Raw genomic sequence first — 16,847 nt, 5'->3', positions numbered from 1 at the left:
CCCGTCTCGGCCTCCCAAAGTGCTGGGATTACAGGCTTGAGCCACCGCGCCCGGCCTTGAGTGAGTTTCTTAATCCTGAGTCCTAATTTGATTGCACTGTGTTCTGAGACTGTTATGATTTCTGTTCTTTTGCATTTGTTGGGGAGTGTTTTACTTCCAATTATGTGGTGAATTTTAGAATAGGCACGATGTGGTGCTTAGAAGAATGTATACTCTGTTGATTTAGGATGGAGAGTTCTGTAGACTTCTATTAGGTCCACTTGGTCCAGACCTGAGTTCAAGTCCTGAATATCCTTGTTAATTTTTTATCTTGTTGATCTGTCTAATATTGACAGCAGGGTATATAAAATCTCCCACTATTGTAGTGTGGGAGTCTAAATCTCTCTGTAGGTCTCTAAGAACTTGCTTTATGAATCTGGGTGCTTCTGTGTTGGGTGCATGTATATTTAGGACAGTTAGCTCTTCTTGTTGCATTGATCCCTTTACCATTATGTAATGCCCTTCTTTGTCTCTTTCGATCTTTGTTGGCTTAAAGTCTGTTTTATCAGAGCCTAGGATTGCAACCTAGGCTTTTTTTTTTTCTCCTTTCTATTTGCTTGGTAAATGTTCCTCCATCCCTTTATTTTAAGCCTATGTGTGTATTTGCACATGAGATGGGTCTCCTGAATACAGCATACCGATGGTCTTTACTCTTTATCCAACTTGCCAGTCTGTGTCTTTTAATTGGGGCATTTAGCCTGTTTACATTAAGGGTTAATTAATATTGTTATATGTGAATTTGATTCTGTCATTATGATGCAAGCTGGTTATTTTGCCCATTAGTTGACACAGTTTCTTCATAGCATTGATGGTCTTTACAGTTTGGTATGTTTTTGCAGTGGCTGGTACCGGTTGTTCCTTTCCATATTTAGTGCTTCCTTCAGGAGCTCTTATAAGGCAGGTCTGGTGGTGACAAAATCTCTCAGCATTTGCTTGTCTGTAAAGGTTTTTATTTCTCCTTTGCTTATGAAGCTTAGTTTGGCTGGATATGAAATTCTGGATTGAAAATTCTTTTTTTAAAGAATGTTGAATATTGGCCCCCACTCTCTTCTGGCTTGAAGGGTTTCTGCAGAGAGATATGCCAATGGGTTTCCCTTTGTGGGTAACCAGACCTTTCTCTCTGGCTGTCCTTAACATTTTTTCCTTCATTTCAACCTTGGTGAATCTGACGACTATGTGTCTTGGGGTTGCTCTTCTCAAGGAGTATCTTTGTGGTATTCTCTGTATTTGCTGAATTTGAATGTTGGCCTGTCTTGCTAGGTTGGGGAAGTTCTCCTGGGTAGTATCCTGAAGAGTGTTTTCCAACATGGTAACATTCTCCCTGTCACTTTCAGGTACACCAGACAAACATAGATTTGGTCTTTTCGCATAGTCCCATATTTCTTGGAGTTTTTATTTGTTCCTTTCCATTCTTTTTTCTCTAATCTTGTCTTCACACTTTATTTCATTAAGTAGATCTTTAATCTCTTATATCCTTTCTTCTGCTTGCAATTCAGTGGTTGATACTTGTGTATGCTTCACGAAGTTCTCATGCTTTGTTTTTCAGCTCCATCAGGTCATTTATGTTCTTTTCTAAACTGGTTATTCTAGTTAGCAATTCCTCTAACCCTTTTTCAAGGTTCTTAGCTTCCTTTCATTGGGTTAGAACAGGCTCTCTTAGATTGGAGGAGTTCGTTATTACCCACCTTCTAAAGCCTACTTCTGTTAATTCATGAAACTCATTCTCCTTCCAGTTTTGTTCCCTTGCTGGCAAGGAGTTGAAATCCTTTGGAGGAGAAGAGGCTTTCTGGTTTTTAGAATTTTCAGCCTTTTTGTGCTGGTTTCTCCCCATCTTCATGGAATTATCTACCTTTGGTGTTTGATGTTGGTGACCTTCGCATTGGGTTTCTGTATCTGGACATCCTTTTTGTTGATGTTGATGCTATTCCTTTCTGTTTGTTAGTTTTCCTTCTAACAGCCAGGCCCTTCTGCTGCGAGTCTGCTGGAGTTTGCTGGAGGTCCACTCCAAACCCTGTTTGCCTGGGTATCACCAGCAGAGGCTGCAGAACAGCAAAGATTGCTGCCTGTTCCTTCCTCTGGAAGCTTCGTACCAGAGGGGCACCACCAGATGCCAGCCAGAGCTCTCCTGTATGTGGAGTCGTCAGTCCCTGCTTGGAGGTGTCTCCCAGTCAGGAGACATGGGGATCAGGGACCCACTTGAGGAGGCAGTCTGTCCCTTATCAGAGCTCGAACATTGTGCTGGGAGAGTCGTTGCTTTCTTCAGAGCCATCAGGCAGGGATATTTATGTCTGCTGAAGCTGTGCCCACAGCTGCCCCTTCCCCCAGGTGCTCTCTTCTTGGGAGACGGGGGCTTTATCTATAAGGCCCTGACTGGGGCTGCTGACTTTCTTTCAGAGATGCCCTACCCAGAGAGGAAGAAACTAAAAAAGGCAGTCTGGCTACAGCAGCTTTGCTGAGCTGTGGTGGGCTCCACCCAGTTTGAACTTCCTGGCAGCTTTGTTTACACTGTGAGGTGAAAACCACCTACTCAGGCCTCATTAATAGTGGACGTCCTTCTTCCCACCAAACTCTAGCATCCCAGGTTGACTTCAGACTGCTGTGCTGGCAGAAAGAAGCCAGTAGATCTAAGCTTGCTGGGCTCCATGGGGGTGGGCTCCTCTGAGCTAAACCACTTGGCTCCCTGGCTTCAGCCCCCTTTTCCAGGGGAGTGAACGGTTCTGTCTCACTGGCATTCCAAGCACCCCTGAGGTATGAAAAAAAAAAAAAAACTCCTGCAGCTAGCTCAATGTCTGCCCAAACTGCCACCCAGTTTTGTGCTTAAAACCCAGGGCCCAGGTGGCATAGGCACCGGAGGGAATCTCCTGGTCTGTGGGTTGCAAAGACATGGGAAAAGTATAGTATCTGGGCCTGAGTGCATCATTCCTCATGGCACAGTCCCTCAAGGCTTCACTTGACTAGGGGAGGGAGTTCCCCAACCCCTTGCACTTCCTGGGTGAGGCAACACCACACCCTATTTCAGCTCACCCTCTATGAGCTACACCCACTGTCTAACCAGTCCAAGTGAGATGAACGGGGTACCTCAGTTGGAAATGTAGAAATCACCCACCTTCTGCATTAATCTCACTGGGAGCTACAGACCAGAGCTGTTCCTATTTGGCCATCTTGCCAGCTATCTCTTGATTTCTTTTTCAGGTTGTTTGCTGTTGGCATATATAAATGCTGCCAATTTTATTTTATTTTATTTTTATTTATTTATTTTTGTGTGTGTGACAGAGTCTCACTCTGTCTTCCAGGCTGGAGTGCAGTGGCATGACCTCAGCTTGCTAACCTTCACCTCCCAGGTTCAAGCAGTCCTCCTGCCTCAGCATCCTGAGTAGCTAGACTACAGGCGCATGCCACCTCACCTGGCTAATTGTGTATGTGTGTGTGTGTGTATTTTTAGTAAAGATGGGGTTTCACCATGTTAGCCAGAATGGTCTTAATCTCCTGACCTCACGGTCTGCTTGCCTCAGCCTCCCAAGATTTTTTTGTATGTTAATTTTTTTATCCTGTAACTTTACTGCATTTGTTTATTAGTTGTAATAGCTTTTTTGTGAAGTCTTTAGGTTTCTCCAAATGTAAGATCATATTATTTGCAAACAAAGATAATTTGACTCTTTCTTTTCCAATTTGGATATTCTTTATTTCTTTCTCTTGTCTGATTACTCTAGCCAGAACTTCTAGTACTATGTTAAATGATAGAGGTAAAAGTGGGTATCCTTATTACATTCCAGAACTTATGGGAAATACTTTCAGTTTTTTCCATATTCAGTATGCTACTAGCTGTTGGTCTTTCATATACTTAGCTTTTATTGTTTTGAGGTATGTTCCTTCAATGCCCTCTTTCTTGAGGGTTTTGATCATTAAGGGATGCTGAATTTTATCAAATGCATTTTCAGCATCATTTGATATGGCCAATGGTTTTTGTCCTTCATTCTGTTAGTATGATCTATCTTGTTGATTGATACATGTAAATTGAACTATCCTGGTATCTCTGTGGTATATCTTACTTTGGTCATGATGAATGATCTTTGTAATGTATTGTTGAATTAAGTTTGCTACTATTTTGTTGAGGATTTTTGTATCAGTTTCATCAAGGATATTGGCATATGGTTTTCTTTTTTAATGTGTCTTTATATGGTTTTGGTATCATGGTAATATTGACCTTGTAGAATGAGTTTGGAAGTATTCCTTCCACCTCTATTTTCCAGAATAGTTTGAATATGATAGGCACTAGTTCTTCTTTAAGTGTCTGGTAAAATTCAACAGTGAATCCATTGGGTCCCAGGTTTTTCCTTTCCTGGAGACATTTTATCATGACTTCAATCTCATTACTTATTATTGGTCTATACAGGTTTGAGATTTCCTTCATGGTTCAAGCTTTGTAAGTTGTATGTGTCTAGGAATTTATCCATTTTTTCTAGGTTTTCAAGCTTATTGGCATACAGTTGCTCATAGTAATCTCTAATGATCCATTTAATTTTTGCAATATCAGTTGTGTCTTTAATTCCTCTATAATTTTTTTTTTGAGTCTTCTGGTTTTCTTCTTAGTCTGCCTAAAAGTTTGTCAATTTTGTTTACCATTTCAAATAACCAGCTCTTCATTTCATCGACTTTTGTGTTGTTTTTTGTGTCAAACTTATGTATTTCTTCTCTGATTTCTTATTTCTTTTCTTCTACTATTTTTGGATTCAGTTTGCTCTTGCTTTTCTAGTTCTTTAAGATGCATCATTAGGTTGTTTATTTGAAGATTTTCTACTTTGATGTAGGTGCTTATTGCTATAAACATTGCTTTTAGTATTGCTTTTGCTGTATCCCATAGGTTTTGGTATATTATGTTTCTACTTTAATTTGTTTCAAGAATAGTTTTTTAATTTCTTTCTTAATTTCTTCATTGGCCCACTGGTCATTCAGAAGCATATTGTTTGATTTTTATATGTTTTCAAAATCCCTAAAGTTTCAAACTTCCAAAGTTACTCTTGTTATTGATTTTCAGTTTTTTTTTTTTCATTGTGGTCAGAGAAAGTACTTAATATGATTTCAATTTTATGAATGTTTTAATACTTGATTTTGGCCTAACATATGGTCTATCCTAGAGAATGACTGATGTATTGAGGAGAATGTGTATTCTGCAGCTGTTGCATGAAATGAACTGTAAATATCTCTTAAGTCCATTTGGTCTATAGTTCAGCTTAAATCACATGTTTCTTTGTTGATTTTCTGTCCAATATTGAAAGTGGAGTCTTGAAGTCTCCAGCTAGTAATGAACAAATTCTCTCTCTCTCATTCTCTTTCTCTGTCTCTGTCTCTCTCACTTTAATAATATTTCCTTTATATATCACGGTGATCTAGCATTGGGTGTATATGTATTTACAATTGTTATGTCCTCTTGCTGAATTAACCCATGTATTACTCCTTTGTCTCTTTTTATAGTTTTTGTCTTGAAATATATTTTTTCTGACATAACTATAGCTACTCATGCCTGGTTTTGGTTTCCATTGTACGGAATATCTTTTTTCTTCCTTTTATTTTTGGTCTTGCATGTCTTTATAGGTGAAGTGTATTTCTTGTAGGCAACAGATCTTTAAGTTTTATTGTTTTTATCCATTCAGCCACTGTCTTTTGATTGGAGAGTTTAGTCCATTTACATTCAATGTAGTTATGGATAAGTAAGTGCTTACTGCTGCCATTTTGTTGTGTCCTGGTTGTTCTGTGGTTTCCTTCCTTCTTTCCTTCCTTATCTTCCTTTTTGTAAAGGTGATTTTCTCAGGTGGTATGTTTTAATTTCTTGCTTTTTATTTTGTGTGTGTCTCTTATAGGTGTTTGGATTTTTTTGACTCGAGAGTACCATGAAGCTTACAATTAACATCTTATGATCAATTGTGTTAGACTGACAACAGTTTAACACTTATTGCATAAACAAACAAATCAACTAACAAACCAGCAAAGAGAAAACTAATAAAAATCTATACTTTAACTTTATCCTCCCTGCTTTTTAACTTTTTCTTGTTTCTATTTGTATCTTTATTGTTGTGTGTCTTGAAAAGTTGTTGTAGTTATTATTTTTTATTGATACATCTTTTAGTCTTTCTACTTAAGAGTAATTACACACTACAGTTATAGTGTTATAATATTCTTAGTGTATGTGTACTATTACCAGTGGGCTTTTTACCTTCAGATATCATATTGCTCATTAACATGTTTTTTCTTTCAGATTGAAGAATTCTGTTTAGCATTTCTTGTAGGAGAGATCTGGTGTTGATGAAGTCCCTCAGCTTTTGTTTATCTGGGTAAGGCTTTATTTCTCCTTCATGTTTGAAGGATATTTTTGCTGGATGTACTTTTTTTGGTGGAGCGGTGAAGGGATCTCGCTCTGTCAGCCAGACTGCAGTGCAGTGGTACAGTCTTGACTCACTGCAACCTCTGCCTCCTGGGTTCAAGCAATTCTCCTGCCTCAGTCTCCTGAGTAGCTGGAATTACAGGTGCCCATCACCACACTCGGCTATTTTTTTGTATTTTTAGGAGAGATGGGGTTTCACCATGTTGGCCAGTCTGGTCTCAAACTCCTGAATTCAGATAATCTACCCACCTTGGCCTCCCAAAGTGCTGAGATCTCAGGCATGAGCCACCATGCCTGGTCTACTAAATTAGGATAAAAGGATTGTTTTCTCTTCAGCATTTTAAATATATTATGCCACTCTCTCCTGGCCTTTAAGGTTTCCACTGAGAAGCCTGCTGCCAGCTGTATTGGAGCGCCTTTGTATGTTATTTGTTTTTTTCTCTTGCTGCTTTTAAAATCCTTTATTTATCTTTGATCTTAGGAAGTTTGATTATTAAATGTCTTGATGTAGTCTTAGGTTAAATCTGCTTTGTGTACTATAACCTTCTTATGCTTGAATATTAATAATATTTCTCTAGATTTGGAAATTTCTCTGTTATTAGCCACTCGGATACACTTTCTACCCTGATCTCTCTCCCTTTCCACCCCCTCTATATGACCAATGACTCTTAGATTTGCCTTTTTGAGTCTATTTCCTTTATCTTGTAGGTGTGCTTTATTCTTATTTTGTCTCTTCTGACTGTGTATTTTCAAATAAACGTGTCTTCAAGATCACTAATTATTTCTTACGTTTGATCAACTCTGCTTTTGAAATACTGTGATACATTTTTAGTATATCAATGGAATTTTTCAGCTCCAGAACATCTGCTTGATTTTTAAAAATTGTTTCAATATCTTTGTTAAATTTATCTGATAGGATTCTGTTTGTTTCATTCTTTTTCTTTTCATGTTTTTTGTTTTCTTTTTTGTCTTGCAAATCTGTGACAGGAGTCTGAATTCCTTCACTGTGCTATCTTGAATTTTGTCGAGCTTGCTCAAAAGAGCTATTTTGGATTCTCTGTCTGAAAGGTCACATATCTCCGTCACTCTGGGATTGGTCACTGGTGAATTATTTAGTTTATTTGGTGAGGTCATGTTTTCCTAGATGGTCTTGCTGCTTGTGGATGTTTGTTGATGTCTGGGCATTGAAGCGTTAGATATTGATTGTAGTCTTCACAGTCTGGGCTTGTTTATGCCCGTCCTCCTTGAGAAGGCTTTCCAAGTATTAAAAAGGGAATTGAGTGTTGTGATCTAAGTCTTTGGTCCCTGCAGCTGTATCTGCATTAGAAGGCACCGCAAGCCCAGTGATAATATAACTCTTGCAGAACCACCTTGGTGGTCTTGATTAAGATCTGAGATAATTCTCTGGATTATCAAGCAGAGTTTCTTGTTCTCTTACCTTATTGCCTCCCAAACAAATGTTGTCTTTCTCTCTCTGCTAAGCTACTTGGAGCTGGGAGAGGGATGGCACGAGCACCCCTGTGGCCACCACCTCTGGGACTCTGCTGTGTCAGAACTGAAGCTAGCTCATCAGTTGGTCTCACCCAGGCCCATGTGTTAACTCAAGGCCCAAGGGCTTTTCAGTCAGCAGGCCACCAATCCAACAAGACTTGTGTCCTTCCCTTCAGGATAGTGAGCTCTCCCTGGCCTACAACAGGTCCAGAAACACCATCTGGGAGTCAGGGCCTCCAGGCAGAAACATTAGAAATCTACCTAGGTGCTCTATTTCACATAACTGAGCTGGTAACCAAGCCATGAGACAAAGTCCTTCCCACTCTTTACTTTCCTTTCCTCAAGCAGGAGTTTCTCCCTGTGGCCACCATTGCCGCAGGCCCACAGTGAGTACTGTGTGGCTACTGCCAATGTTCACTCAAGGCCCAAGGGCTCATCAGTCAACTTTTGGTAAATGCTGCAAGGCCTGGGTCTCTCCACTCAGGGCAGTGGGCTTTCCTCTGGCCCAAGGCAGTCCAGAAATTCCATCCCAGAGCCAAGGCTTGGAAGTCGGGACCCTAGAAGCCTGCTTGGTGCTCTACCTCACTAAGGTGAGCTGGTACTCAAGCCAGAAGACAAAGTTTCCTTCACTCTTCCCTCTTCTTTCTTCAAGCAGGAGTCTCCCCCCATAGCCAGCACAGCTGGGAATGCACTGGGTCACACTCGATACCAACACATCCCTTGGTCTCACTTAAGGCCTGCTGTGAGAACTGTCTGGAAACCACTGATGTTTATTTAAGGCCCAAGCATTTTTGAGTCAGCAGGTAATGAATTCTGCCAGAACTGTGTTCTTCCCTTCAAAGCAGAAGCTTCCCCTCTTGGTCAGGGTGTGTCTAGAAATACTGACCAGGAGGTAGGGCCTGGAATCAGGACCCCAGGACACTTCCCAGTGCCCTAATCTACTGTGACTGAGCTAGCATCCACATTGCAAGACAAAGTCCTCTTTACTCTCTCCTCTCCTCTCCTCAAGCAGAAGGTAGGAGTGTCTCCTGAAACTTCAAGCTGTGCTTGCTGGGGTTAGGGGAGAGATGACACAAGCATTCCTTTATCTGCATCAGCTGGTGTCTCATTAGGTCACATGCACCCCAAGTTCATTAGCTGTGAGCCCAGTAGCACTAGGACTTGTCCAGGAATTTAAGTCATTGTGGTGTAGACTGCCTTTCAGGTTTATTTAGAACTCCAGAGCCCTTTAGCCTGTGGTGGGGCGGGGGGTTAGCTGGAATTCAGATTGTGACCACTGGGATGAGTGATTCCCCTCTGAAGGGCTGATCTAAAAGCTGCCTACTTGGGCACCAGATAAATTCAGCCCTGTTTTGCTTTCTGCTATGACAGGCAGCACTGAGTTTCAATGCAAAGTCCCACAATCACTGTGTTCTCCTTCCTCCAGGCACACAGATGCTCTCTCTGCACCATGTGACCACTGCCAGGTAATGGGGGAGGGGTGGTGTCAGCAATCTAAGACTGTCATTTTCTGCCCTCTTCAGTGGCTCTTTCCTTGCTGTGATGTTAACACCAGGTACTGTGATGGCTCACCTGAATTTTAGTTCTTATGAAGGTGCTTTCTTGTGTGAATTGTTTTTTAATTTGATGTTCTTACTGAAGGATGACCACTGGAAGGTTCTATTTGGTCATCTTGCTTGGCCTTCTCCCTTCATGCTTCCTTTTAATTAATATCATAATATATATTTACATTCACTATATTTGCATGCAATAAAATGCCCTTATAAACATACTATTTGATGTGTTTTGACAAAATTATATATCTATGTAACCATCATAACAAAAAGATATCTCATAACTTTTAGAAGTCAACATCTTCTCTTCCAATACCAGGCAACAACTGATGTAAAATCTATAAATATATGCCTATAATCCCAGCACTTTGGGAGGCCGAGGTGGGCGGATCACGAGGTCAGGAGATCAAGACCATCCTGGTTAACACAGTGAAATCCCGTCTCTACTAAAAATACAAAAAAATCAGCCGGGCATGGTGGTGGGTGCCTGTAGTCCCAGCTACTCAGGAGGCTGAGGCAGGAGAATGGCATGAACCCGGGAGGCAGAGCTTGCAGTGAGCTGAGATCATGCCACTGCCCTCTAGCCTGGGTGACAGAGCAAGACTCTGTCAAGAAAAAAAAAATAATCTATAGATAGTTTGCCTTTCCTAGAATTTTATGTGATTAGAATTATATAGAATGTTTTTCATTGTGTCTGCCTTGTTTCATGCAGCATAATACTTTCCATATTTATCAATATTACTGAAAGTATCAGTATATCCTTCCTTTTTATTGTTGAGTAGAATTCCATTGCATGGACATTTGCTTGTCCATTCACCTGTTGATAAACACTTGTATAATATCTAGATTTTTATTATTATGAATAAGTTGCTATGTACACTCATGCATAGTGATTTTATGTGGGCAATGTGTTTTTCTTTTGTAAATATCTAAAAATGAGATTTCTAGTTTGTTTAAAATAGGACTATTTACATTTTCTACTTCTCTTTTGGTAAGTCTTATCAATTTATGTCTTTAAAGGAATTTGTCTGTTTTATCTGTTTTGTTGAATTTATTAAGATAATGTTGTTTATAGTATCCCCTTATTATTTTTAGTATCTATAGGATCTGTAGTGAGCTCCCTTACTTTATACCTTATATAAGTAGTCTGTTTCTTCTCTCCATTTTTTAATCAGTCTAGCTAGAGGTTTATAGATTGTATTAATCTTTTTCAAGAGCTTCCTTTTTATTTCTTTGGTTTCATCATTTGTTTTTAACTCATTGATTTTCTCTTACCTTTATTATTTTCTTTCTTATATTTGCTTTAGCTTTAATCATCTATTTTCCAGTTTTCAAGATAGAAGCTTAGATCAATGATTTGATATTTTCATTTCTTTTTTTTATTTTAGTGGCTAATTTTGTTTTTTTATATTTTTACATTTTTATTTATGATTAACATAATAATTATACATATTTATGGGGTACAATGTGATATCTTGATACATGTATAAATTTTGTGATGGATAAAATCAGGGTAATTGCCATACCCATCACCTTTAACATTTATCATTTCTTTGTGATGAAAATATTCAAAAACCTCTATTCTATTTTGAAATATATGAAACATTATTATTAACTGCAGTCATTCTACTATGCAATAGACAACTAGAACATATTCCGCCTATCTAACTGTAGCTTTGTTAGTTACTCTGCCTGGGAAACACTAGAAAAACTAACATAAAAAAGATAAAAATAATTTAGTAACTCAACCAAATATGAAATTAACATGCAAAATCAATGAACTACTTATACACCAATAATAACCAGTTAAAATATATAATGAAAGTAAAAATATAAAGTAACAACAAAAGTCATAAAATAAGAATAAACTTGAAAACTGACTAATACCTATACAAAAAACACTTTAAAACCTTCAGGAAGACACGAAAGTAGGTATCAATACAAACAAATGAATGCACATCTCTTATTCTTGCATACAACCACAACATCATCAAAATGTTAGTTCTCTCTAAAACAATTTATAAATTCAATTCAATCTCAGCAAAAATAACAAAAAGAGTTATTGTAGCTAGAATGTTCATGCTAAAGTTTATAGGAATAATGCAATATACATGTAAAATTATCTAGAAAAACACTAAAATGAAAGAATTATGAGAGGGACGTAGACCTTGAAGATGTTAAAACACATAAGAACTAGCTTGCAGCACCTACAGTAAAATGCTGTGATACTGGAATGACACAGCATAATAATGTGTTCACAAATTTGGCTTTTGTTTTTTTGTTTTTGTTTTTGAGATAGGGTCTTGCTCTGTCATCCAAGCTGGAATGCAGTGTCATGATCTCAGCTCCTTGCAACCTCCGCCACCCAAGTTCAAGCGATCCACCTGCTTCAGCCTCCTTAGTAGCTTGGGCAGCAGGTGTGCACCACCACACCTGGCTAATTTTGTTGTATTTTTTGTAGAGACAGGGTTTTGTCATGTTGCCCAGGCTCGTCTCAAACTCCTGAGCTCAAGCGATCCAGCCACCTCAGCCTCCCAAAGTGCTGGGATTATAGGTGTGAGCCACCATGCCCAGCCTAGATTTTGGTTTCGACATACCATTTCTAACTAAAATAAACCAGATCTCAGAGAAATGGCCAATTTCATATCTAGGACATAGAAGGTGTAAGGTGAGCCTGGAACATCCATTCCATGTGCCACGAAGTAAAGAAATGCTTATGAAGTAACCAGGACATGTTGAAAGAATGCAAGAACCAGCTTGAATGCCAAGTCATAATATAATAATTAATAAATATCAAAGCAGAATTCAAGCTCAGATATGAGACTGCAGAACTTAAGCTGTGTGTGTGTATGTGTGTGTGTTGGTGAGAGATCAAATATTTATTTTCCATAAAAATATAATAGATAATGCTTAAAAATGAAAATAAAATATGAAATAGTAGCCATATAAGCATTTTATTTAAAAGTTCAATGATTAATATGAAAGATATCAGCTAAAAGTGTTTAACTGATTTTAGACATTGAAAAATAGTGGGGAACAAGAACTACGGTTTGGTCAAAAGTTTTATAGAACTATTTGACACTTTAGGCCGGGCGCAGTGGCTCAGGCCTGTAATCCCAACACTTTGGGAGGCCAAGGAAGGCAGATCGTGAGGTCAGGAGATCGAGACCATCCTGGCTAACATGGTGAAACCTCATCTCTACCAAAAATACAAAAACAATAGCTGGGTGTGGTGGCGGGCGCCTGTAGTCCCAGGTACTCGGGAGGCTGAAGTAGGAGAACAGCATAAACCCAGGAGGCAGAGCTGGCAGTGAGCTGAGATTGCACCACTACACTCCAGCCTGGGCAACAGAGCGAGACTATGTCTCAACAACAACAACAACAACAACAAAAAGAACTATTTGACACTTTAAACTTTATGAATGTGTAATTTTAATATAAGTACAAGCATTTTATTTTTATGTTTTAAAAAATTTGTATAGATTTATGAGGCACAAGTATAATTTTGTTACATGCATAGATTACATTGCAGTAAGTCAGGGCTTTTAGGCATCCATTACCCAAATAACATGTATTGTACCCATTAAGTAATCTCTTGTCATCCACCACCCTCCCCCACCTCATCCTTCTAAGTCTCCATTGTCTATTATCTCACACTCTACGTCCATGTGTACACATTATTTAGCTCCCACTTATAAGTGAGAACATGCGATATTTGGCTTTCAGTGTTTGACTTCTTTTATCAAATGGCCTGCAGTGCCATCTGTGTTGTTGCAAAAGACATGATTTCACTTTTTTTAATGGCTGAATGGTATTCCATTATGTATATATACTACATTTTCTGTATCTAGTCTTCCATTGATGGACACTTAGGTTGGTTCCATATCTTTGTTATTGCAAATAGTGCTGTGATAAACAGATATCTTTTTGATGTAATGATTTCTTTCCTTTGGATAGATACACATTAATGGGCTGCTGGGTCAATAGTAGTTCTATTTTTAGTTCTTTGAGAAATCTCCATATTGTTTTCCATGGAGGTTGTACTAAGTTACAATCCCACTGGCAGTTTCTAGGAGTTCCATTTTCTCCACATCCTCCTCAATATGTTGCTTTTTTGTCTTTTTAATGATATCCATTCTGACTAGTGTAAGATGATGTTTCACTGTGGTTTTAATTTGTATTTATCTGATGATTAATAATGTTGAGCACTCACTTTAAGTCAAAATCTTTCCTTGACTCCATTTATATTACACTTAACATTTCTCTTAAAGCAAGTTGTGGCTTGCTTTACACCCATAGCTTGTTGAGTTCAGTCTTTCCTCTTAAATTCACTTCTATAATTTTTCTGAAAAAAATAATTTTTCTTTAGAGATCAAAATTACAAAGAGTTTGGAATATCACAGTATGCCATATCATTCCAGTTAATAGGCACTGCTATAAAGCACAAGCTTCCTTCGATTCTGTCAACTCCTATTGAGAGACAGGACTAGCTGGAATTTCCTAGGCTGACTAAGAATCCCTAAGCATAGCTGGGAAGGTGACTGCATCCACCTTTAAACACGGGACTTGTAACTTAGCCCACACCCGATCAATCAGAGAGCTCACTAAAATGCTCATTAGGCAAACACAGGAGGTAAAGAAATAGCCAATCATCTATTGCCTGAGAGCACAGCAGAAGGGACAAGGATCAGGATATAAACCCAGGCACTGGAGCCGGCAACAGCACCCCCGCCCCACCAATATGGGAGCTCTGTTTTCACTCTATTAAATCTTGCAACCGCACTCTTCTGGTCCGTGTTTTGTTATGGCTCGAGCTTTCGCTGGCAGTCCACCACTGCTGTTCGCTGCTGTGGCAGACCCACCGCTGACTTCCATCCCTGTGGATCCAGCAGGGTGTCCACTGTGCTCCTGATCCAGCAAGGCGCCCATTGCCACTCCCTATCCGGCTAAAGGCTGGCCATTGTTCCTGCACAGCTAAATGCCTGGGTTCATCCTAATTGAGCTGAACACTAGTCACTGGGTTCCACAGTTCTCTTCCATGACCCATGGTTTCTAATAGAGCTATAACACTCACCGCATGGCCCAAGATTCCTTTCCTTGGAATCTGTGAGGCCAAGAACCCCGCAGTCAGAGAACACGAGGCTTGCCACCATCTTGGAAGTGGCCCATTGCCATTTTGGGAGCTCTGGGAGCAAGGATCTCCCAGGTAACACTATATTCCCTCTTACTTAGAGAACTGCAAGTTGTTCAGCATTTTTCACATATTTGTTGGCCACCTATATGTCTTCTTTTGAGAAGTATCTGTTCATGTCTTTTGACCATTTTTTAAATGGGTTTATTTGATTTGTGCTTGTTGAATTGCTCTCATATACTATGCTCACTACCAGGGTAATGAGATCATTTGTACACCAAACCCCAGTGACGTATGATTTACCCATGTAACAAACTGCACGTCTACGCCCTGAATCTAAAATAAAAGTTGAAATAAATTAAAATGTCCTATATGTTCTTCATGAACATATTTTAATCCATTTAATTTTGTTTAAGATAAAATTATAACTTCAGATACTGTTTCTTCCACTGCTTTAAAAATGTATGCTTTCATATTATTTTTTCTTGTTTAAAAAACAAACTATTAGCTGCTCCTTCTGCAAAATACTTATCCACACTTCTTCATGTAGATAAATCTTATCTACTGTTTGACTCTTAGCTTAGATGTCACTTAGATATCACTTCCCTCTTAGATAACACTTAGAAAGCCCTCCCTGACACCCTCATTTAATCCGTGAACACTTTTTCTTCCATCATGGCGATTATCACACCATTACATTAGACAGTAAATACTTTAGTGTGAAACACTAAAATGTTGGCTCTATAAGGGCACAGGTTGGCATGTCTATGGCTGTATAATTTAGCTTATATTACATGCCTGGCATATTTCAAATGCTCCATAGGTATCTGAAGTGAATTAAAAAAGAAAAAATTTAAAAAAATTAAAAAACAGGTCCCAAAGTCTTCCACAGAAAGAATGTATTATGGAATGTTTTACCCTAAGATGTTAAAATAAAAGTCACTTGAAGAAAGTATAAATAATGCATAGATAATAGGCAGATGGACGGAAATTTGACAGTAGGATGATTTTCTCAGTGAATCCTAAACACTTGAAAGTCAAAATGAAGCATTTGGGCTCCAACAGGGGTTTGTAGTCTACTACCCATGGCCAAATCTACTTCAATGCCTGTTTTTGTAAATAAAGTTTTATTGAAATGTAGCCCATTAGTCTACAGATTCTCTATGGCTTCTTTTGTTCTACAAAGGGAGAGTTGAGTATTTGCCACAGAAACCACATGGCCTGAAAGTATGAAATATTTACTATCTGGTCCTTTAAAAAAAGAAATTGCCGGCCGGGCGCGGTGTCTCAGGCCTGTAATCCCAGCACTTTGGGAGGCTGAGGCAGGCAGATCACAAGGTCAGGAGACAGAGACCATCCTGGCTAACACGGTGAAACCCCGTCTCTACTAAAAATACAAAAAAATTAGCCAGGCCTGGGGGCTGAGGCAGGAGAATGGCGTGAACCCTGGAGGCGGAGCTTGCAGTGAGCCGAGATCGCACCACTGCACTCCAGCCTGGGCGACAGAGCCAGACTCCGTCTCAAAAAAAAAGAAAAGAAATTGCCACTCCTACTCCAACAAAAAGTCCCTTATTGCCAAAGACCAAACCTGCCTGAATTATTAGTACCATTTAATATTCCACATTTAATGCACTCATGTTTGTCATTTTGCTACCTAAATTTTTACATTTTTGCTTCACCAAATGAGAATCGTTAGAGATATTAAGAAGGGAATTAAATAAACAGCAATGACATCGTTCAGTACAAATAGAACTAGTAAAGAGAATCTTGAGAAAACAACAGATTTTAAAATGCAAATTATATGCAAATTCAAGAATGCTAATGAAGTAAGTAATCTCAGTTGTCAAAGTAGAATTTAATTAAAGATTAACAGGTGACCCTAAAAAGTTTACAGGTTCATAATTAGGACTTCAGGAATTTTTATATCATTATTATATTCTCTGCTTTCTTATTCTTGCATGTGGCAATCATACACATGAATGAGCTCTAACATTTTTATGTAGATTTTTACCTGATTATGAAAGTAATATTTTATTATTTTTATGTCTGCTGCAGAATATTTGCTTCTACTTAAAAGGTCTGGGCTAGACTTTTATTGTCCCCTTGGCATTATCTGCAAGTCAGATTCTCCCACTAAGCAAGCTCTCAGGAGACAACTTAATGTTCCAAGACTCTCTTTAGGCCTGAGTAACAGAGGAACACAGCATATGATTCAATTAATGATTATCTTTTCTAAAAAATAAAGCAGTTCAAG

This window comes from Colobus angolensis, unplaced genomic scaffold (assembly GCF_000951035.1).
Source record: "Colobus angolensis palliatus isolate OR3802 unplaced genomic scaffold, Cang.pa_1.0 Scaffold217, whole genome shotgun sequence".
Classification (NCBI taxonomy): Eukaryota; Metazoa; Chordata; class Mammalia; order Primates; family Cercopithecidae; genus Colobus; species Colobus angolensis.
Note: the sequence above shows the minus strand (reverse complement) of the source record.